Here is a 25,410-nt window from a genome sequence, read left to right as displayed (position 1 = left end):
GCTTTAAAACCACCAATGAAGGACACACACACAACTTCCCAAGGCAGAGTCCCCCAAACCCTGGGCGGCTCCTGTGTGGAATAACAACTTAAGACAATGTGCTATGGGATTAAAATTGACCACAACTTTATTATGTTTCAGATGTGGGTAGACCTTGGCTCAGCCATTGGGCGTTTATCCCTCCCAGTCCCCCGCCAGGGATCTGGGGAACATCAGGGTTATCCAGTGTGTATGTAGGGGGGAATGGGCTGGCTCTGGAGAACATATGTTCAAGCAGAGAGAACCCGCTGCCATTATGCCGCCGTCGCATTGGAGAGCAATGACAACCTCTAGGTGTCCAGTCAAAGCCTCCCCTCAAAACAACCCCTTTAATGGGGAACCCTGGTATCACCGCCGCAAAGAAGAGGGGGCGTGGGTCACCATTACACGCCCACCCCCATTTAGAGAAGATAGACTAAAGGATTCCGCCCCAGGCCTGTTACCGCCAAAGTCGTGACATTTTGCTATGGGAAAGGCAAACCTGCCAATGCAGGAGAATTCCTTTCCGGCCCTTCAACAGCGACCTTGACGTAGTAGCACCCGCATACCTGTAGAGAAAAGGTTAACCTGCCAAAGAAGTCTTAACTGAGGGTGGGTAGGGTGGGAGAAGCTCTGGAGTCAACTGAGGATTCTAAGGTAAGATCCTCCCCCTATCGTGTGAGCAGGTGCTCCCCCCCTACCTGGCCTGATCACCTTGGCAACGCCTCCCCAGGCGGGATTGGGCAACTGGCTGAGGTAGGCAGAGACCTCCAGGTATCCCACCTGGGGAAGGTGAAGCCAATCCTGTGCTAATGGTGTCACATAGGGTCTAGGGGGCTGCGCGCGACTACACAAAGGACGCCCCCCATTTAATGTGGGGAGCGGTCATTCCACTCCCAAACAGCTCTTTCTCTCAGAATTCTTTTCCTGGTGTTTAGTTAGAATCTCCTTTCTTGTAACTTGAATCCATTGGTTTGAGTCCTACCCTCCAGAGCAGAAGAAAACTAGCTTGCTCCATTTCTCATATGACGATCCTTTAGATATTTAAAGATTTATTATCGTATCTCCACTCCTCTTTTCCAGGCTAACCATACTCAACCCCCTCAATTGTTCCTCATAAGGTTTCGTTTCTTGTTACATTGCACACAAAAAGTTAAAATATTATTTAATTGTGTCTTGCATGTATTTTGGATGCTCTGCACTAAATAATGTGTGCCAAGAATCATATGGTCTTCTATGTATCTGCTGAAGCCTATTTTCCTAGATGGGAAGGTCAGACCTTTAACCAAAAGGAGATTTGCGCCCTGTGTGTATGTGTTTGTGTGGTGTTTCATCTAGTCTAAATAATGCCTAAGTCTTTAGCCAAATGACATGTCCTTTTTCACTGCTTCAAAATGCCAAAGACTGTTGTCCCCATTTTACAAAAACTCTGGCATAGAGATAAGAGTCTTGCTCAAGGTTATCTATTGAGTCTGGCTGCATTATTGGAAGTCAATCCTCCCAGATTTTGATCTTTTAAGTAGTTAGAAACATGGTCTTTTTCAGCTGGAACTCACTGGAACTGAGTTCTGACACCTCTTTGTAGTGTACCAGCAGCTACATAGCTTCGGGCTGCATGCCCTTTGTGGCTTTGGGGGGCAATCAGGCATTCCTCCCCTTAAAAAAAAGCTCAACAACTTACTTTGGCTCCCCCCTAAAAAAAGCTCTCCCCAAAAACAAGCAAGCTCAACAAGTTAGGGTTGTCAGTCAAAAAAAAAAAGTGGGAGTTCCTGCACATCTTTTTCTAGAAAAAAAGCACTGGTTAGAAACATATTTGCTACTAGTCATAACATACAGCATATAATGAAAATATAAAGGGGGGAAAAGGAAAATTGGAACAACGAGAGTCCCTTCCCACATTATGAGGAGGAATAGTATGCAAGTCATTCTTGTGAGGAAAAGTGTAGCACTGACAATATTCATACCTTGCATGGTTTGTGCTCTATCTCTCTCTCCCCCCCAGTTGCCTGTCTCTGGCTTGCAAATACACGAGGGCTTATACACTGTGGTTTTGTTCAAGAGTGCAGCTAGCATAAGGTCTCTCATGAATGAATGGACATCATTCTATAGAATGCAAAATAAATCAATAGCATTCCATTGACCGGGGTTTCTAATGATTGCAACCGTGTTGCAGAGAAGGAAGACATGCTTGTGTTGTGTTTGAAAATAAACATTTAAATAAACCTTTGACAGGTCATCCCCAGAAAGCTACTAAGGTGACATATTAGTCACAAGGGCAAAGGTACAGTACTCTCAGGAGCTAGAAAGGTTGGGTAAGAGCCGGCAAACAAAGAAGGTGATGTGGAGGGGGGATAGTCATGTTTCAGTATGTCAGAGAGTTAACAAATGAATGCCAAAGGTTCAGCACTAAGGCTGATGTTAATGTATATAAATGATCCAAAAGGGGTTGGAGCAGTAAGGTGACAACATTTACAAATGACACAACATGACTGAGTTTGTCAAGAGCAGAGAACATCAGTGGTACTTAAGGGATCCAAGTTAATGGGCAAAGCACAAAGGCAGATGAAATGCATTGTTTCCAAGAGCGTCCAGTGTTAATTACTGATATTTATCAGAACTATCTAAGTGACCTCGAGCTATTTGTAAAGAAGCCTTTGTTGGCACTGCAAAGAAGAGCTCAAGGAAGACTTGCATGTGGAAGACAGCGAGAAATATCCTTGAATCTGCAACAAATGAGGATGTTACGTGTCGCAATGTTCTTCCAGAAATCAATAGGTGTCCCTTTTGTGCCCTGTTCCTGTTGACTTGGTTTTCCCCTCTCTCTCTTAATAAATTGGATTGGCCAAGAATCCATTCCTGAAAATTACTAAAGTGAGAGAGACTTAATGAAGAGAGGAGTAAAGAATAACATCTGAAGGAGAACCGAAAACACAAGCTATGTACTACCTTCCCTAAGAACATGAAAACAAGTAATAATACAAAGACATTAAAAATGATAATTGGAAATTGTGGCTGTGTTCCAAAATACACACACACACACACACACACACACACACACATTCATGACTGCGTCTGCATAGGGAGAGAGGATTTTTCTTTCTAGGAGCAGCTTCTGACACCTGCTAGAGGAACATTCCAGAAGGCCCTCAACTTCAGAGCTGATGGAACCTGCTGACTGCTGGTGGCCAATGTTCGAAGAGGTAAAAATTCCCTATGAAAAACTGCAAACCATGTGCTCTAAAGCTGAGCCACCAACATCAATGTGTTACTCTTAATATTCTTCTCAGGCTGTATTTTTTTAACCATCTTAATATTAATATGGCCATCTTCACATTATTTTCAGATTCTCTTTTATTTCCCACCCTTTTCATTCTTTTTGACTTTACTTTTAACTGCAAGCTGCTTTAGGGACCCATTTCTTATATTATTTATTTTTCAAGAAAAAAATTAAGTATGTTCTTTAAATGGATATTGTGGGTGCTATATGGATAATAGGCTAAGTGATAAACCTATCACCCTCTTCACATACTAGTTTTCTGGTCCTTTTTCTCATCCCTGTAGTTCACCCCTTGAACTATGTATGGTGTCCATAATAGCAGGACACAATGCCTCCAGGAGTTCAGCACAGAAGTACTGTTATTAGTTCCTGGAACTTGAAGAGGAAAACACACACACATACTATGTCCCTGTCCTGTAAATGACATTGGCCTTTTGTGCCCAAGCAACACACTGTTGATTCTTATTTAATTTACCTATTATAAGCCCTACATGTTTCTGAGAAGTGCTGCTGTCTGGCTAGCTATTCCCTTTCTTGTGTACTTGGTGTTTCTTTCCTGCGTGTAACACTTTATATTTACCCTTTCTGGGATTGAGTTTGTTGCTATCTGCCCAGCCATCGCTTGAATCTGCTGTGGACAATATCATATTTCACCATCTAAATGAGAATTTTGCTGCAAGAGAAAGGAGAAAGCCAATGAAGGATTCCACATTCAATGCGAACACAGGCACAAGGGATGAGATTTAACCAGAACGCTCGACGCAATAATCCTCTACTTGCTAGTAGTATGATTAACTACTTTGTGTGATTCGTAAATGGAACTCGGCTATAAGCGAAAGCGCTGCTTTTGTAGCTGGGCTTTTTGCTATTTCTTCTCTCCACCTGCTGTCCTTGCAAAGTTCTGCATGTCATCTAAAAGCCTAGATAGCTTTCTAAGAGGAATAATGCATTTTCCAGTGTTTTACTTTGGGCATTTGCAAATACTGTCCTCAAAGAACTAGTGAGAACTATTCATTACTGACCTTGAAAATGTTTAGTTGAATAGCCATTATCTGTGCCTCCAGTTTATAGATTACGGGTAAGAGGATTTCTCCCATTCCATACCTTTTTAGGGAGCTTTCACTGGGACTTCATCACACACTGAAACAGATTTTATAAGGGGGCCGTGAAGCATCTCCTGATGTCTTCAGTCTGCCCCACTTACCAATGATAGTTGAACTAGGGTGGCCAAATAGAGCAGTCATCTATTTGGAGAAGTCTTTTGCTTGAAGAGCTGTCTGGTTTAAGACTGGTGCAAAGAAAGCTGAAGGAAGAACATTAACAGTAGCCCATCCACAGTTAGCACCTGAACAGGCAGTTAGCTCGTCACAGTCTTTGCCACTATGGTGATCAGTATCACATTTAAATCATAGCATTCATTTCAAAATTTGCATCTCTACATATAAATCAGCATGTGCACATTTTATGCAAACATGTCTCCTGTTTTGTCCTCTCTTTTGGTGGTACATTTCCACTTTAAGAGTGATGTGGAAGTGGTCACTCTAAGTTGAACCCAGCTCTGATAACTTGCCCTTGCCTGTTGATAAGCCAGCCTCCCTCCAATAAAATTTCTACAGTACTTAGGACTGGGTTTCTTCCCTTTGTCACATCCCCAATCTGCAGACGCTTGCATCATTGGAACCCCAACTCCCTTGCACTGCAGGGCAGCTGTAACGTGGTTCACAGAGCAGGAAATGGTCTTGAAATATTTATTTTGCTTTTGCTCAATTATTCATGGCTCTCCCCAGGTTCCTGGACTTTAACATGGTGAACATTGGGTCCACATTGGGACATTGGGACATTGGGACCCTGGACCCAATGAAGAAGAAGAAATGGGGGGGGGGCATGACATCTTGGAGTTTCTTCACTTGTAACCACTGAGCACCACACTAAATGTAGCATTTCTTGTGAAAATGCAAGTAATGTGCACATTTTTTAAAAAATGTAAAGAGCAGCCATGGAGGACTCCAAAGCAGAATTGAGTTTGTAAAAGCAACAAGAATGAATTTTATGCTTCCTCGTTCCCTGCTTCAGTCCCAATGAAAAACCACAGTGAAAAAAGCAGCTTTGGTGGATGATTTCTGTTGGGATTGCAACAGTGGTTGGGGTGTTAACACTTCCTCTCCCTGCCCTTTACTTTGCTTGGATCATTCTGTATAACTCTGTTATCACTAATGTCAGCTAGTGATATTAACTGTAACATATATTTATTTATCTGTTGCATTTATATCTCACCATTTCCTCCAATGAGCTCAAGGTGGCATAAATGGCTATCCCTCTCCTCATTGATCACCACAACAACCCTGTGAGGTAGGTTAGGCTAAGAGGCAGTGTCTGGCCCAAGGTCACCCATGCAGCTTCATGGCTGAGTGGGGATTGAAACCCTGGTCTTCCTGTGTTTGACACTCTAACCACACAAACTCTCAACTACCAGATCACATATATTACAGTGCTAATTGCCCTACAATCTAAAGAACAAGCTAGTGGCGCTGAGGGCAAGACTTTTCTGTGCACCCCTGTCCCGTGACCAGGCTAACGCTTCCTGTGATGTTCATATTTTTCAGTTTTCCTTCTGGTCCACAGTTGCGCTCTCGCTCTCTCTCTCTCTCGCTCTCTCATGTCATTCCTTTGGCTGACTTGGATGTACTTACCCTAGTCTGTTTTGAGCAGGATTTTATTTTGTTTTGTCCACAGCTGGTTACCTATGGCCTCTGGGGTGGCAGGAATCATTTATACACCACCCCGGAATAAATCCATACCAGCATTTGACCTACTCTTATCTGCCAATTTCAGAAATAAGAGAAATTTGTTTAGTGAGCTACATGAAATGTGTGCACACTTCACAAGGAACACTAAAATAATTGGCACTAATTGGCATCCTTGCTGGCAGTGTCACCGAAGAGATCAAGGTGCAATACACACCAGTGGAAATGTTCTCTGACTTGTAAGGGTGGGTGTTTTAGGTCAAGGTTGCTGTGCTTTGAAGTAGAGTTGATCTGTTGTTGCCAGTGCAGAAAGAACCCCTCGGTGGATACTTGGAGGTTTGATCTCCAGGACTGTCACTGAGAACAGAATTAACTAAAAAACAAATAAGGTTGTTGGTAAGTGAGTTGTTTTGAGAGCAGTGTAAAAAGAAGTCTCTGCATGCTTTGAAACTCAAGATTACCCATACTTCACATTGCCTTTCCAGAATGAGTGGGTGTGGTGTTGTTTCTTTAGTAATGTTTCTTAAATCTTGATCTGATACGATGCCTTGCAAAAGACACTTTGTCACTTAAGCATTTAGCGAGGATAAACTTTAAAAATGAAAAGTGTGCCACACTCATTATCTCCACGAAACAAATGTGGCATGGAGTGCTTCTCAAAATAGCTTACGGAATGCGATAAATTTTGCATAAACATTCTTATTGAAAGTCACCAGTCACAGTCAAAGAGATAAGGATTTTTTTTATATATAACCCCCCCCCCAAAAAAAACCCACCATAGTGGTTATAATTAATCCAGATTGCTCATCGTGGCAATCCGCTCTCCAAACAAGGAAACAATCTGGCTAACTGATAAATGTTATCACTGTATTCAAATGCATAAACAATATGATAGAAGTGAGGAAATCTGTTTTCTTGTTGTGCTGCCGATAAATGAGCTGAGGCAACCTAAGTAATGGTGAGGTAGATTTCTTGGGTACTTTGGGTGCCTGGACTTTGCCCACCCTGCTTTAATAACCCGCATATGAAGCATCTGGCCTGGAGTGCAATGTTTGTCTTTTGCTTTAACAATTCCATAACAAGGTGAACTGGAGCACTCCAGAGGATAGCTATAATAGCTTTATTGCCTTTTTCATTATTAAGACCTCTTAAGATAATTGTTTTCAAAATTATAATACAAGCTTTTCTGAACTTTCAGTATGGGCACTGATTTATGCTGTCCATGATTTCATTTCAGCTCTGTTTCACACTGTGTTAATTTTCATTAAGTTCATTATGTCTGAGACCTCTTAAGGGATTTATTTAAAATTCAGCTCTTGATTAGACCCATCTTGTATACTTTTCTGCTGGAACAATATCCTTTTTTTGTCCCAAAGATAACAAGATCTGAGTTATGGTAGTAAGGCTGTTCCTAAGAGTGTCTGCATTAAGTCTATTAGCAATATTAATATGTTGCTGTAATTATTTTTTGATGCATGTAAAACATATAAGATTTGATGAGGTAAATCCTCATCAAAAGATAGATTTAACACAAGTAGGTTAGTGAAATAAATCTTGATTAGACAGTTCTCATATCACACAGTTCATTCTTTTATATAATATACAGGATTAGGTGAACTTGAAAATAAGAAGTCAATATAATTTTAAAGGATTTAGGGAGTCGATTCATCAGAGAGCATAGCATGTAGTTGTTTAATTTAAAAAACAGCAGTTTGCAGCCTGGTGTAAAGCTCTCCCTAAAGCTATTAAATGTCATATTGACTATACAGTTATCAGTATGAAAAGTAGCCAGTAAAATAGATATATCTTACTAGAAAACACCACTTTGCATTACTATTGTTATTGTTGATGATGATGATTCTCGTTTTATGCTCCGATGTAGAACATCTTTAATGGAGCAGAAATCTCACTGCCACAATTTTTAAGGAAAGGTCCAAATCTTTCCCTTCTCTCCTTCCACCAAATCCCCCCCCCCCTTAAGAACTCCCTAAATAAACACATTTGCCTTAATCCAGCTAGGGCCCATAATCATACAGGAACAGGTTTATGAATCAATCAGTCATTTTATTTGTATGCCTCCTTTCCAAAGTCAGAACCATAAACAAGATGACTTAAAACATAAAAAATTACATATTTACAAAACAAAGGTAGTCCCAAACAATAAAATATCAAAAAGTACAAAATCAAATTGAACAATTTCCACACAAATTACAAGATACAAAACAAAGATACAAAAAAATTAACATCAACAACAGCAACAATCCCCACTCCAAGACTCCATTCAGCAGCCTCAGAACTTGCAGCTGGAGTCAGTCTTAGCCCTGCCCTCCCAGGCCAGGTAGAAAAAGGCCTGAAGGCAGGAAGCAGGTCTTCCAGGACTCACAGCCAAGATGCCTATCCGTAGCTGGAAGGAAGGAATTGTCTGCACAAACACAATGGAAGACTACATACTCCTACATTCATTCCAGGCATATCAGGGAAGGCTAGGAATGACTTCTGCAAAATCACCGATAGAATTGCCACCCGTCCCTATAAAAAAGTGATTGTCCTTTTTTTGGGGGGGGGGGACAAAAGTGTCCCTTGGTGTTATGTACTAAGCTTGGATCCTAGTACAATAGGCAAGTAGGATCCTAGAATGCAACAACTGATTGGCTTGCAGGAAAAGACCAATCAGGCTCCAGGAGGAAGTTAATCAGCCTATTAGGCGGGTAGGAGCATAGAATGCAACAACTGATTGGCCTGCAGGAAAAGACCAATCAGGTTCCAGGAGGGAAACAGAATCAGCCAATCAGATGGGACTCATTGTGTAAATAATGTCTATAAAAGCCTGAGGTTTGGGGGGCAATTCAATCACTGTTTTACAAACTGCAATAAAGAGCATGAAATCACTACAGGGCTCTGAATATATTTCACCTGTCCTGTTTGGACTTCAAATGGGAAGCCTTTGTTCACGTATTTGAGCTCCTCCTCACAACTGCATGGGCGGAGGGTGGGTCTGGTGGGAGCCTGAGTGGAGTTTGTGTGGGCCGAGGGTGAGCCCATGAGGAAGAGAGCTGAGAGGGAGAGCAAGAGTTATTGTGGGATGTGGGCACAGGCTGAACTAGGGCTGGAAGGAGGAGTTAGAGAGAGAAAGAGTTTTTGCGTGGGCAGAGGGTGGATCACTGAAAAGAGGGTGGATTACTGCAAAGAGAGAGGGTTTGCAGTGTATGGATTGGCTACGGTGGAGTTTCATGTTTTGTGTGTGCAGGGGGCAGAAATAGACCTTCAAATGGAAGCCATCCCTTAGAGACAGTTTCAGTTCAATCTTAGTTCAGCTTCTCTCTTTTTGTACTGGAGAGATGTTGAAGGGTGTTTCGGAAGAGGCACAATGAGTTCTAGATGGATGTCTGATAGGAGCTGTTGATGTGAGCTCTTAATAAAGTAATATATATTTTCTGTTTCACTATCTTTAATGTCATTTTTCTTTTGTTCCAACGTGGGTGCATCGCTGTAGGACTTTTATTGCCGCTTTAGCCTTGTGTATTGTAAACGGCAAAGTAGACTTGTCATGATAAACTGTTGAGTGTCCCTGTGTAGCTGATGGTGATATTGACTTTCAGAGGAGTCTTGTTGCCATTGCCAAGTACAAGTGCCCCCTCCCCCCTCTGGGAAGCACACTAGTGTGCTAATGAAAACATACTCTCTTCTAGTTTTGAAAAGGCCTGGGCCTTTCTGCTTTCCCTTTCTGCTGTCCATTTGCAGAAAGGGATGCTCCTAAGCATAGTTAATGTGCAGCGAAATGTGGGGCATTCCAATTAAGCTTCTGCAGAGTGTGGGTTGGTGCTGGGAGATGTACTTTACTGGAGTGAACAATTTCTTCATATAGATACATTTCTTATTGCAATTAGATGGAAGAGCAAGAGATTGCAGCATTGTGTCTGTTGTAGTCCTTGTAGCATTCAATGGGGTGGGGAGAGATTCATTTAACAGAATAGTCTAGGGCAATTTAAATAGGAGAGGGGTCACAAAAAGCAGGGATTTCTGCCCTTTGGTGGTCAGCACAATCGCCTGGATCCTCCATTTCAAGATGTGTTAATAAAGGGCAGGTCTCTGTAATCAGCTGTTTACAATATTCATGAATTAAGAGTGAATATCAGCAGTAAACCCTATTGTGTTCAGTAGGTCTTACTCCCAGGAAAGTTTGAACAGGATTGCAGCCAAAATGGCCTGATTACAGAACACAATGGATGAAAGGAATTTTCTGGGATGGCATTAAACCTGCAAAAGCCTAAGATTATTGAGCATAATAATAGCAGTATATTTTTCTCAGTAATAAATCCAATGTGATAAATCAGTCCCCTTAAATAAGTAAGGCATAATGCAACAACAGTTCTGGCCTCCAAACTGATTCAATCCAATAATATTTTTTTAGAAGCAAAGGATAATTACAGTTGCAAAATATTTAGGATTTAATGATACCTTGATACAGATTGGATGGTGGCTTGCTTTCAAATGGGTAGCATGATTTGAAATGGTGGAAACCATGTCCTGGATTTGTAAAAATTTGTAAAGCTGGTGTTTCAGCTAACTACCTCAAATATATGGTGCCAAGATCCAGAAAAGTGGAAGTACCTTGGGAAATAAATGGGGAAGCTTTGTACATTCTTATCTGCAATCTTTTCAGAACAATATTGTTGGTCTTGTAAGAGCTCGAAAACTGTTCCTCTGAGGCATGATACACCACTCTGCGAAGTCCATAGGTACCCTGCCATTTAATTAAATGAGAAATAAACATGTCCCTAAGACCTTCAGAAACATTGTGTCCCAATAGTGGTTAATAGCCTGTTTATGTTTAATCAGAATCTTCCAAGTATCCAAATAATGACTACAAAGGTTACTGAACATGCTGAGCTTGAGTTGGGGAATCATGATGATGATGGTGGCCACATTATTTTATGGGCCAGAATTAATGAATTTTTAGGTAGTCGCCAGTTCATGCAGGTAGAGTTCATCACACCCATAATGTACTGAGCCACACTTCTATAGACAGTGATCACACACTTCAACTTCATGGGGTGTTTTTAGAAGATAAGAAATAAACAGATATGACTCAAACTGCTGCCCGTGAACAGAAGACTCTCAGTGTATCTCTATATGAAACTCTATTTCAGAATCATTTAAAGAACCTGTTAGCTGTTTATGGGTTATATACCTGCTGTTTTATGAATATGTCACCATGATCACATTTATGGAAGTGGAACTATCTTTTTCCTCTAGCATTTTAAGAAACTTGTTTGAGCTTAACTTTTAAAAATGCACACGCGCACAGCTTGAATCCAGATATATTGCTGTGTGGGCAGGAGCTACCTCCACTCAAGAAAGAAAGGGTGTCACCAGTTTTCTTTCTGTGGCCCCACTAAGGATGCTTCTGAGGATTACTGGACCTTTTGGAGCTAGTTTTCAGGAAGCTAAATATGTGAAAGGGGTTAGACACATGAGTGCCTTGTCCTCATGCAGCAGGAAGGGAATACAGGAAGCCGCCTGATAGCAGACAGGTAGCCCCCTGTTTTCCCACCCAGCCCAGTATTGTCTATCTAATTGGTAGCAGCTTTTCTTGCTGCCTGATCCTTTGAACCAGAGATGCAAGGGCTCAATTCTGGGACCTTCAGTACCAAGGGACACAGGTGCCAGGTTCCACCAAACTTGGGGCGGCAGCAGCGCACAACTGTGATGTCACATGGTGGCCCGTCACAGCTGCAGGTAGGGCCAGCGGGTCCCATCATAGCCACAGGAAGGTCAGGTGGGGCTTGCTGCAGGTCACAGAATATTGAGGGGGCCCGGCCCCCTCCTTGAAAATTTTGGGGACCCCTCACCCAGAGTCCCTTCCCTTCAGGACCTATGGATCAAAGTCCTTACACTTTCTCACGTCCAAATTAGTTTCTAACACTAGAACACCATTTGTGTTTAGTTGAAAATAAGTCCCACTGAATGCTCTGGGAAATGCTCTAAGTATAATTGCATAGGATCACAACCAAAGTCATTTTGTTTTCACTTTCTAAGATAAGTACTGGGAGCTGTATTTAAATACATTAAAACCTATCTAACTTTAAATATGATAAAACCTGTGTAAACCCATTTTCATTGTGAGGATAAGAACATTAGCTGGATTATCTTTATTATAACTAATGCAGTTGTTAAGCAGATGGGTATAAGAACACATTTCAGAGCTTTTATGCCTATATTATGATTTATAGCATATGGAAAGATAACAATAGGCATACATGAATTGAATGTTTCTTGACTGCATATTGTTGTTGTTGTTGTTTTAAAGAATTTAGATATAAGCATGTTATTTCAGAAGGTTCTCAGTATGGGGTTATGGAAATGAAAAGGTGAAGCTATTTCCATTAGAGCAGTACCTGGGGCCTGAACAGGTAAGAAATAGGTTCAGCCTTCAGTCCACTATTTCCACAACTGGGTTCCTTTACTTTGCCCCACATAAATAAATAGCTGTTAAGTTTCTCCTATGAGGAAAAGTAAACTCCTGCACTTGAGGGCTCTGTTGCAGTGAAAGCAAAACTCTGCAGTCCATTCGGGGTGGCTGAGCCATCACTGGCAGGGATCCTGTATGGAGTGTAATGTGTACCTGTGTCAAGAACACACAGAGACACACTGCACTCCTCTAGAGCAATGGTTCTCCAGATGTTGTTGGACTCCCAAATTCCCTCAGTTTCAAACAGTGTGGTAGATGGGACTATCAACAATTAATGTGTGGAATAATAAGTTACTAAGTTATTAATTGGACTGATTTCCGCATCAGACTCAGCGGTGCCCTTTCCATGTGAAGCTTCTGTGAGGAAGCTGGAGAGCTTTATTTTTCCATGTTGGCCTATTGCTAAATGAACTTCAGTTTATAATGTTTCAAGTTGACACCATTCTAAAGCACTATATTTAGTTTCAAAAATTAACTGTCTAATTTTATTTAAATATTTACACTCCCCATACATAATTGCACAGCCCTTTTGAATAATTTAACCACTTTAATAGCATCTGAAGAAAGTTTCTGTTTTCTCCTGTGTGTGTGTGCTTGCTGCGTTCCCATTTTAGTAGCAGCAGCAACACACAAACTGACCCCTCTTTATAATTTAATTGCAGTTCTTGCAGGCACCTGCTTTAAACATTTCTACCCAGTATTCTCAACTACACTTTAACAACACCCAGCAATCTTTGTGTCAGTAAATGTCAGACATTTTCCTCCCAAGCTTCCATTTTCCATTCTCAGTAAATATTCCCCTTCAGGGATTATCCTCTTCCGTTCATTATAAATCATGAAATAAGTGGCCTGTGGTGTCATGTTAACTAAACGGTTATAGATGCATCATCAAGTGATATATGATTTATGGGAAGACATGGTCCTGATGGTAAATATCCTTTAAGCATGTCCTTATACCTACTGCTTTACTATGGGCAAGTCTAAGCATTTTTTAAAAATCATAAATCAATACTGCAGAGTCATAAAATACAGTTTAAATCCTGAGATTTAATTCCATAAATAATAAAATCAAGTTGTTGCTTTTCTCCCTCCAGTGTCATCAGGGGAAAGCATTTTTCTTCTTACATGATTGCAAATTTTGGTGTATTGCTGAGGGACAAGAACCAGGTCTTGTGCAAAAATTGACAATACTGTCCCACCTGCTGCAATAGCTTATGTTGATATATGTTTCCACATTGGCCCCGTGTTAGGTACACTTGCAAATATCTATTCCGCCATGCAAAGTAGATCGGAAACGAGGTTTCTCACATGAGGAAAGTAATAGAATCAGAATAATAGACTACCTACCACTTGTTACAGATACATTAGTATTTTAATAGTTAATTCAGCACATCTTCCTTAGACATCATTTATTTGCAGGTTTTGAAATACATCTCTGCAGCGGTGTTTTGGCAGGCTAGCTTGATGTCTGTGAGATTATTAAGGGAATAGTACATTTGAAACGAATAAATTCACATGTAGAGCTATTAACTATTAATTTGGTCCTGACTAAACTGATGAGACATTCTTTGACTCATAGTGTAGCTCATATGTATCTAGTACTTAAGTACTCTCTATATATTAACACTGAGATATATCAAGATGATTCTTCCTGGGACTAGAAAGCAGCCTGCAGAATCACATCTGAGCTACAGGCTACACTGACAAATTCATTCTCAAAGTAGCTCGCTAGGACTCCTAGGAGTAGCACTGTCTGTTCCATGGTATTGAATCTTGTCTCTGACACTTCCGTTGGCCTAGCACTTTTCCTAATTCCAGCCAGCCTAGCCTTTTTATTATTTGATCTGAATGCAGAAATAAAAGCTTTCTGGTTTTGTAATGGGAAGAGACACTACTCCTTAGCAAACTCGTTGATGTGGCATTCGGCCGATAAAAGTTGTGTGCTGAACTGGCAGTCTGAGACCATTTCTCATTGTTCCTTGGTGGGATGGTCACTTAATGATCAAATTAGAGCTCACTCAGCCAGAGCTGAGGCAAAACAACAAGCAACAGCTTCAAATAAGTCCTCCATTTTTTATTTACAGACCATCCGGGTGGAGTTCATTATGGCAAATCACCCAGCAGGATCCCCTTGACAGCATATTAAGAAAACAGAACTAAATTAGGGATGGTGGGTTGCACGGCTAAGCTTGTTTCCTCCTCAAAATATTTGTTGTCCCGCACCAAGCCCGGTTCTCCAAGCTGCCTCCTGTCTTATCCGGAGTGCGTCTGCTACCCAGGGAGGTGTCTCTATTGCTATTTGCTGCTGTGTTTGTGTAACATCTGAAATATTTATGAAAGTTGAGACGTTACATATTTCAGAGTAGGATTTCACAGCTGCACATTCTTGGTTGGCAAATTCTTAACCAAGAATAGAAAAATAATAAATGTTTAGGCTTCTAAAAATGGCTTGCCTTGTGGGAATCTGTGCGTTTGAGTTGCAGTAGCTCGCCTGTCACTCAGACAGCAACCCAAATTGGAGTAGCAAGCAGCCGCAGCCTGACACGCACACCTAAGGGAGGCACTCAGTCACTCCATTTTGTGGTGACCCAGAGGAAGAATTTTCTGGCAGCCTGGCCACTTCTAACTTGCAGAGAGAAGGAGTCCTAAACCTGGACTGAAACTGCTCCACATCTGGTTAACATCTGGCTGGGTTTTATAGTGTCAAATTTGGGAATCAACCATGGTGTGTGTTTCTTTGTCCTTGCATCCCCAAAAGTCACCTGAAGCATTCAAAGAAATTTGACAAAGTTCTTGCTATTTTGTGACATTTTGATCAGTTCCTAATAAAGGTATTGCCCTACTGGGTGGGGTGGGGTGGGGTGGGGTGGAGAAACAAAGAAAAAGAGGAGAAATTGAATTTTCTATATATAAAGTTCTTGGGTGGCCTACTTTACAGAGAACAGTCCTCCACATGAAGGCTGTCAGAGGACAGTCCTCTGTTCTAAGGACCATTCATGTGTCCTTTATAAAAAAGCCTCAGAAGGCAGAATAGGGGCTTTGAAGGGGTTCGTCAACAGTTAACATCTGTGCAACAGACTGAGCAGGCACAAGGGGCCACCTGGTCGCCTCCACTGTGATGAGCTGTATTGTATTTCTGTTACAGTGGTACCTCGAGTTAAGTACTTAATTCGTTCTGGAGGTCCATTCTTAACCTGAAACTGTTCTTAACCTGAAGCACCACTTTAGCTAATGGGGCCTCCTGCTGCTGCCGCGCCGCCGGAGCACAATTTCTGTTCTCATCCTGAAGCAAAGTTCTTAACCCGAGGTACTATTTCTGGGTTAGCGGAGTTTGTAACCTGAAGCGTATGTAACCCGAGGTACCACTGTACTTTAAAATTTGCATCTCTATATATACATTGCTATTTGCAAATTTTGTGCAAAATGATGTCCTCTTTCCTCTTTTTCAATAGGTCACTTCCTCCTAAGCCCTCCTCTTAAGCCCATTTTAAAAGGGTGCATTGTGAAGCCTATTTGGGCATTAGGCCTGAAAAGAGAATATAAACCCTAGTAGATGTCAGGGACCAGGAATGAGATTTGCCTTTTTTGAATGATAGTGCCGAGGATGTTAGAGCTGCTGCAAGTGGAATCCTTGATCTGCACCTTGTATAGAATAGAAATAAATTTGTGATTCACCACAATAATGAGTTTCAAAACTTTACTGCAGAACATTCTTAAAAACAGTTGCAAATAAATGTTATAAAAATACAAAGTAGCAGATTGCTCTAAAAAGCAAGCAATGTCATCTCATTTTCTTCTTAGTCCTTAATACAGTTCAATAAATGTTTTTTTTTTCCCCTCTGGCCCCAGAGAAAGAGGGAGATCCTAAGCAACTTGTTTGTATCATCATCACAGAGTTTCCTCACTGGCTCCCTCACTGACAAAGAGGTCTCACGTTTCACCTTACTACTGTGAGAGACCTGCAGCTCAGGTTTCCAGCAATGATTCCTCAATTAGCCTAAAGACTGAAATGGAAACATCCAACATTTTCTACCGCATTTACCTAGAGTGAAACCTCTCATGCCTAATGCAAACTTCTCTACTTTGTAAATACAAACCTTTACATAACTTTTTCCCCACAAAAACTTCAATGCATATAAACATTTCATTTTAGGCATATTAATCTTTTATCTTTAACAAAGGAGCACTGCTAACAGATGAACCCACAGTCACTGCCCCCTCCACCCGAGCATGATGATGTGGCACTACCATCCTAGAGCAACTTAAAAGCTCCATGGTTTCCAGAAAAATGCAAGAGCCTTGCCTTGCATCCAGCCTGAACCTTGCCTAACCTTGTCTTACACCCCAGTATGACTGTAGCACATGCTGAGGGCATTCATGGTGTCCCACCTCATAAGAAGAGTCTGCTGCATCAGGCCAATGGCCTATTTAGTCGAGCACCCTGCCCTTAAAAGTGGCCAACTGGTGCCTGTAGGCAGCAAGCAAGTAGGACCTGAGCACAAGAGCGCTCTTCCCTCCTGCAGTTTCCAGCAACTGGTATTCAGAAGCATACTGCTTCAGGTGGTGATGGAACATAGCCAGCATGAATGGTAGCCATTGATAGTCTTGCCCTCCATGTATTTGTCTGAATCTTTTTAAAAATCTGCCCAAATTGGCAGATCCTCTTTGGGGATCAACTGTGCTGTGTGAAAAAGTTCTCTCCAAAAGGATAAAGGAATGAGGAGAGAACAGAAAAAAATTAGAATGGTCAGTTCAAGGGAATGAGGGACCACATAGAGATGGTCTCAAAGCCGAGTCATTGGAATGGGCTGTGCTCTCCCATCTCTCCCTGTAGTACAGCCAAATGGAATGGTGACAATTGAGGGAAAGGAAGAGATAGGGGAGCTAGTCTTTCAGCCACACAAATGGGGTGAACTACAAAACAGTCAACATTTTCAGTAGTGGCCCCACACTTACACATCTCCTGTCATCTGATACTTCCATATTTGAATGCTTGGTTCATCTGGGTGAGTTGTAATTTTTTGTTGGTTTCTGCTTTCTTCACTGTGCAGCGAAATGCTAGTCACAAGGCATTGTTTACATTCCACAGTCAGAGTTGCTGTTGGGTTTCCCACAGGAATAGGAGACTGGATGTGACGTACACTGGTTTCCTGTTTTTCACTGTTCTCTCGGTGTTTCCGAAGAGAGGAGTTGCCTCTCTGCTCTCGCAGAGGCAAGATGCATGTGTGTAATCTCACAGCTTTGAAGTGTAAATAAAGCAAAGCAAAGTATGTGGCACGTACTGCTCATCCTTCCGCTGTGTAGAAAGCCTGCAAATACAACATTTTTGGTTATGGGCCCAGAAGTCGAATCGGAATGCAGAGGAACAGAGAGACCAATCGGACGTTATCTGCTCTGCGCGTCAAGATGATTGATGAGAGGTATGTGCTCATGCTCCGGGCAGCCTGCCAGCTTCTAGTTAATGGCTTTATGGCTGGACTTTGAACTTTTAAAGCTGTTTTGCCAATGCACATGCAAAGGCTCACAGGCACAAGCTCACAGGGGGAGGCTGGAAAACCGAAAGCACTTTTAAAATTGCTTTTGGAAAGACGTTTCAAAGCAGCTGTGACGCAGCTTATTTAATGCAGCAGAGATGACGCAGAAGGCTAATGCCAGAGTCATGATGGCTAGCTGCAGAAGGCTGGCTGATGCAAGTGGGGAGTCCGTTGCCACTCAGATTGCTGTTCAGCCTACTGCTCAGCTCAGAGTAGACTATGTTACTGCCGTGATTCAGAATGAAGCAGACCGCCGGGGTGCTAGCTGCATGGGTAAGGGGGAGTCTTCACAGACGTCATCCCAGAGTGCAGTGGAACCACCAGATGGCGCCAAAGCTTTGAAGGCAGTGAAATGCTACTCGTGAGGACGTCTAGGCCATATGAAGAGGGAATGCAGATATCCCAGGGCCAAGACAGAGCAGCGCAGCGGAAGCTCATCACGTGGAAGAGGCCAGAGCAAAGGCAAAGGTCTGGTGTCCAGGACAACGCAGCACAAGGCAATGGTCTCACGCTTCACTCCAAAGGTTGCAAAGGTCCAGAAGACGTCTAGATCTTTCTTCGTTGTTGATTCAGCAGCAACCCATCACATGTGCAACGATAAGCAACTGTTCGTGTCTTTTACACCGCAGGAAGGTGCGATTCACCAGGCGGATGACCACACGATCCCCAGTCAAGGCTACGGAACTGTTGTTCTTCACAGTTTGGACTTATCGATACAAAATGTACTTTACGTACCAGATGCCGCACACAATCTACTCAGTGTTGCGCAGCTGAATGAACGGAACATTCACGTTTCCTTCAAGAACAAGAAATGCACCATCACAAAGAAAAACGATTATGTATTGCATGCTGAATATGTTGATCGTTTGTTTGTTTTGTATTTTGATGATGTTGTGCAGGATGAAACTTGTTGCATTTCAGGTTCTAACAAAAGTTTGCATGCAGAATGTATTCATGATTTTCACAGGAAATTTGGTCATTTGCATTTTGAGGCAGTATCTAAAATGCCTGCCTTGGTTGAAGGTATGACTATTAAACCCTGCAGGTACCACATGAAGTGTAAGGCATGCGCAGCAAACAAGGTGAAAATGGCTGCAAAAGGTAAGGTGTCTAGTAGGCAAGCTACAGAACCATACCAGGTTGTTCATGCTGATTTGGTTGGACCACTAGCGCCCTCTTTGGGTGGAAATAGGTACTTCATGGTTCTCATTGATGCATTTTCCAGGTATATTTATGTGTACAATCTCAAGCAGAAATCAGAGGCTTTTCCAAGGTTCAAGGAATTCTGTGCTTGGTTGGAAAATGTGCATGGTAAGAAGATAAAGACTCTTTTCAGTGATCGCGGGGGGGGGAATTCACTTCTCAGCAGTTTGAAGCTTTTCTGACTGAGAAAGGAATTCAACACGATTTGTCTAGTCCTCGCTCGCCATGGCAGAATGGACTTTGCGAGAGGGCAAATCAAACATTGCTTCAAGGGTTAAAAACCTTGCTGCATGATGCAAATCTTCCAGAGAGTTATTGGGCCGAATCTCTCTCGTGTTTTACTTACAGTTATAATCGCAGGTTATCTTCAGCGATTGGTTGTACCCCCTATGAGAAGATGTTTGGCAAGAAGCCATACATCAAACACATGAAAATTTTTGGTTCTGACATGTGGGTTCACACACCACAAAGCTCCAAGTTAGGCAAGCGTGGATTGCATGGTATCTTTCTAGGTTATCAGAAAGGTTCTTACAGAATAATGATGACTGACTCTAAGACAATTAAGCTCACAAGAAGTGTTGAGTACAATGCCAAGTGGGGGGAGAATGTGGGAATTTTCCAATGTTATCCTGATGACAGTGATGAGACTGAGGATAGGCAACAGCAAAAGCAGCCACAGCAACCACCCACACCCACTGATGAAGGTTCTGATTCTGAGTCTGAAACTGAATCGGGTGATTCAGAGGATTTCAAGAGTGCGAAAGCCTCTATGCGACCCTCTGAAAGCTCTGATCAAGAATTGGAAGAACCATTGTTCACAATAGGTCACTTTTCTCCTAAAAAGGAAGAGGAGAGTGTTGAAGACTTACGGCTAATTCGCAGGTCACAAAGAGCCACAAAAGGCAGACCTCCAAAGAGATTTGCTGATGAGTTTGCTAAGATAGCAGTAACAGCTGTTAAAAGCTCCAAGAAGGTATTTGAACCTTCAAGTTTCCAAGAAATCCAGGATTTGGATTCAAAGGATGCTGAGCCATGGTTAAATGCCATGAAGGCTGAGCTTGATTCCTTAGAGAGGAACAAAACATGGGAGCTTGTTCCAGTAGTTCCAGGAATGAAACTGCTTGGAAGCAAATGGGTCTTCAAAGCGAACACTGATCAAAATGGCAAGATAGTCAGACACAAAGCCAGACTGGTAGCGAGAGGTTTTGCACAGGTACCAGGTGAAGACTATCACGAGACCTACTCACCCACAGTGAGGTATGAGAGCATTAGGCTTATGCTCAAGCTTGCTGCAGAGGAGAATCTACACGTTAGTCACCACGATGTAAATACAGCTTTTCTGTATGGATCTCTAGGTGAATCACTTTATATGCTTCCACCTGATGGCGTACAGGTAAAACAGGGATTTGTTTGTGCTCTGAAGAAGTCCCTTTATGGTCTCAAACAAAGTGCACGGTGTTGGCACACAAAACTCACTGAAGTATTGTTTTCTCTAGGTTTTAAGCAAGGGAAAGCTGATCCATGTGTATTTGTCAAAGAGGAGGGGCAAAAGAAGCTGTATTGTTTGTTTTATGTTGATGATATTTTATTCTTTTGGAAGGATGTCACAATGTACAATAACGCCCTAGCTCAACTGAAAGAGCACTTTGACATGAAAGATCTTGGTGAGGTAAACAACTACCTATCTCTGGAAATAGAGAGAGATCAAGATGGTAACATTCTAGTACACCAGTCACGGAAAATTGCTGATGTGTTAAGCAAACTAAACCTGATGGATGCTAAGCCTGTAGACACACCAATGACAACAGGTTATCAGGTAGATGACACTGAAGAAGCATTTTCTGACACTACACTGTACAGAAGTGTGCTAGGCAAGCTAAACTTCATTGCCAGATGTTCAAGACCTGACATTGCTGTTAGCTGTAATTTGCTAAGCAGACAGTCAACAATCCTACTGTTAAGGATTGGAAGGCTCTGAAACGCATAGCGCGCTATTTGAAAGGCACTATGCATTACAGACTGAGATTTAATAATCAGAAGTCTGGTGGTCTTGAGATATTTGCAGATGCAAGTTTTGGAAGTGACACTACAGACAGGAAAAGTACGTCTGGAGTTTGCTACATGTACAATCAGGGTCTATTTGATTGGTCATGCAAGAAACAAACAACAGTTAGCTTAAGTACTTGTGAAGCTGAACTGAATGCACTGTCTTACTCTGTTGGGTTTCCCACGGGAATAGGAGACTGGATGTGACGTACACTGGTTTCCTGTTTTTCACTGTTCTCTCGGTGTTTCCGAAGAGAGGAGTTGTCTCTCTGCTCTCGCAGAGGCAAGATGCATGTGTGTAATCTCACAGCTTTGAAGTATAAATAAAGTAAAGTAAAGTATGTGGCACGTACTGCTCATCCTTCCGCTGTATAGAAAGCCTGCAAATACAACATTTTTAAGCATGCTGGGATTCCCTCCCTTCTCAAAAAATGAGAATCTACAAATCTGCTGGCATTTAACTGGAGTTGCCCTGTAACTTTTGAAGGCTATATTGTGTTGCATCCAACTAAAGTTCGCTCCAAATATGCCCACTGAAATTAATCAACCTGCTGCTCATGTATATTAATTTCAATGGGTCTACTCTGCATAGGATTCACATTTTCTATTACCCATTGTTTTGTTTTCACTATTGTTTCTTTTTGTTTTAAGTAGTACAAGATTTGGTCTTCACTTGAAACTTAAGTTATAAAATACACTTCTAAATAAATCACCAAGTGTTTTGCAAATTATCAGACCGCTAACTGTTGTTGAATACATTTATACTGGAAAGGCTACTTGGTATGGTATCTTCTCAACATTTCTATTCTAGTTCTGCAGAGCATTATTAAGCTCTTTAGGTTTTTCTCAAAGTGCAGGTGCTTTAAGCTTTCATTTTAGCACAGCAGAGATGCTGTTTCTTAAAGCTTGTTCACTCAAATAGGCTAAATACACAAGAGATGACTGATGGTGAGTCAGAACAAAATAACATTCTGAAGGACCAAAAGACCAAAATAAGCATGCTTTCAAATCCTCGACATCTGGTACTTAAGATAAAATGGAAATATTTAAAACATGTTTGAAAGATGCTTGTTTCAGAAGTTTGATTCAAATAATTATATATTAGGAGCTACCAATATCATTCACATAATAAAAAAACAGCAATAAAGAACAGAACTCTCAATGGAGCATCCAATTTGATAAAAATAAGATACCACGAGATCATATTCAATTATGATGACTCATGTCAAAATAGTTTTCATGTGCGGAAGATTTTCTGTCTCTTCATAATACACAGTACATAATACATATTACTTAGCTGATGTTTTAAAAAGAAAGGATAATAGTAGAACCAAAAAGGACTGATTGGCAAAACATTTTAAATCTGATCTTTGCTTTTGCTAAAAGCAATGAATACTGAAAGTGGCTTTGTCCAACAGGGAATAAAGAGTCAAAAAACTTAGGAAAAGAAGAGATATTTTCAAAGTTTGTAGAATATGGAGAAAGGAGAATCTAGGATCAAGCTTCTACGCTTCAAAACTTATGTTTTCCTTTTATATGTGGCTCATGACTGCCAGGTCCTGTAATAGTGCTATCTGAGTAGGAATGGGGACAGAGTTTGTATCTAGGTCTGCCACAGGGCCTAGTCTTTGTCTCCAGAACCTGTTGTGTGGCCTGTTGCTCCTTGTGTGTAGATGTTTAAGATTGTCTTTTCTCTGTAAGCAAGTACAGGCCTGCCACCCAAGGCCTGTGAGAGGAAAGTGTCACTGTCAAGGACAGGATGTAGAGCATTGATATTATTTGAGCCATTTTAATTAGGAGCTGGTTACAGATAGGTAGCCGTGTTGGTCTGCCATAGTCAAAACAAAATAAAAAAATTCCTTCCAGTAGCACCTTAAAGACCAACTAAGTTAGTTCTAGGTATGAGCTTTCGTGTGCATGCACACTTCTTCAGATACAGTGTATCTGTTTCAGTGTATCTGAAGAAGTGTGCATGCACACGAAAGCTCATACCTAGAACTAACTTAGTTGGTCTTTAAGGTGCTACTGGAAGGAATTTTTTTATTTTGTTTTAATTAGGAGCTGTATTTGAGAACAAGTGGTGGTATCATGGCTTCTCCTAGCTATGGCCTGTAGTACATTGTTCTTTGTACCAACCTGGCTGTGTTCATCTGTATTTCATTTTTGTTTTTCACTTCATTGGGTGGGTATGATTGTCTGATGATAGCCTGATGTAACAGTTTTAGGTGTGAGTCTTCGTCCAGTCACAGGGCTTGACTGTAGATCAGACACTTCCACCAGCCCTGTGGGCCATTTTGATAGGCCAGCAAGGCTACCCACTTGTCAAATCCCCTGAATCCATCTTGGTAGCAGATTGGCAGATTGGCAACACTGTTCAACAGAGGTGTCATATGTTGTCAACAGGTTGCTTTAAAAACAATCACTGTTACCTAGTAGCATGCCACACTATACAATATTGCCCCTTGGAATCATGTATCCGTGCCTATTTATTGTTGTTTCCTCTGCTTTAAACACAAGGCTTTTTTAAAGCTGGAACTCACTGGAGCTCAGTTCCGGCACGTCTCAGATGGGTGCCATTGCCATTATAAGAGAACAAGGGAGGCGTTCCTGGTGAGTTCCGGTACCTCTTTTTCTTTAAAAAAAACAGCACTGTTTGAATGCTATAAATAGCCTCCTTACTTGGCACAAAGGGTTATACCAGAAGGATCAAGATACTTGAATCTTGGGCTCAAGTACTCTGTTCCTCATTTCCTTTACAGCAAGGAGAGGACAATGACTAAACAGAGAACATGCACGTTCAGGGAAATGCACATCCTGGTTTAGATAATCACTTTCTCCTTCCTGGAAGGGTAATTAAGTAGGGAGTGCATTAACCTGCAGGTGTAGGGCAGTATATAAATTTAATAAATGATAATGATAATAATAAAACAACAACAACAGCAACCCCCAGGCCATTTCCAGGTGCATTCCAGGTGCAATCCCAGGAGCCAAAATATAAGGGGAGAGGCCCCACATTCTCTAGGATTCAAGTTCTTTCTGTGAAATGTTGCCACAGTGTCTTGAATAAAAGAGCCATGACCTGGCAGGCTACTTGGATGAAGGCAATATAAATGTTAAACAGCCATAATCGTGAAAGGATAAGCAAAACCACAGATGATACAAAGATAGGAAAAGATAAGAGGTAAATAGAACTGTCAGAATATAGCTGGAATAAAAACTATGTGCGCATACATGCAACCAGGCAAGTATATTAAAAAAAAAACCTCAACCACCATTTCTAGATTTTGCCCCCCTTTAAATATTTTGTTTAATTAAAAAAAAAAACATGGTGGGATTATAACTCAAGAGGACATACTGCTTTAGGGGTACTGTAGGAAAAATATTCCTTTATTAAACTCTTCATATTGGCCTAATAAAATGTACTACTGATACAGAAAGATAAAAGGATAAAAGAGATTAGTACAGACTCCTAAGAATATAGATTTGCACCTGTAATAGGCCTAACTAACATTAAATAACAGAACACATTACTCAGGCCATAAAGAAGAAATAATCTCTTAAATTATTAGCTTGGTATTTTGTTAGTAATGCTTTTCCCTTTCTCGCCTTCCATTCCTTTCCATAATTTTTTTCTTTCTTTTCCTTTTTTGCAGCACAAAATAGGAAAAAAAGTAGGGCAGAAATTAAGGTTACAGTATTCTTAATTACAAATGAAGTTTAGGAAAGCAAGCAAAGGGCATCATGTGTAATGCATCAGATGCTGACCAGAGATGCTGCTTTTCAGAACATTTACATGGCAAGATCTGCTTAAGTCAGGGTTTCAAACTTCAATAGTCTGCAAATCACAGACTTTTCCTTTGTACCCTCACTGTATGTGATTAAGAAAGGCTCCTAGACTAAGGGACGTGGGTGGCACTGTGGGTTAAACCACAGAGCGTAGGACTTGCCAATCAGAAGGTTGGCGGTTCGAATCCCCGCAACGGGGTGAGCTCCCATTGCTCAGTCCCTGCTCCTGCCCACCTAGCAGTTCGAAAGCACGTCAAAGTGCAAGTAGATAAATAGGTACCGCTCCAGCGGGAAGGTAAATGGCGTTTCCGTGCGCTGCGCTGGTTCGCC

At 41.5% G+C, this 25,410-nt stretch overlaps 1 long non-coding RNA gene across 2 annotated transcripts in view; it reads left to right on the top strand.

Annotated features, from left to right (window-relative positions):
- Nucleotides 1–25,410, top strand: part of LOC309352216 — a 450,312-nt gene that overhangs the window by 310,933 nt on the left and 113,969 nt on the right. The gene's annotated exons all lie outside the window — the stretch shown is intronic.

This window comes from Podarcis erhardii (genome assembly GCF_964252035.2).
Source record: "Podarcis erhardii genome assembly, chromosome: 11".
NCBI lineage: Eukaryota > Metazoa > Chordata > Lepidosauria > Squamata > Lacertidae > Podarcis > Podarcis erhardii.
This window is presented reverse-complemented; position numbering and strand designations above follow the sequence as displayed.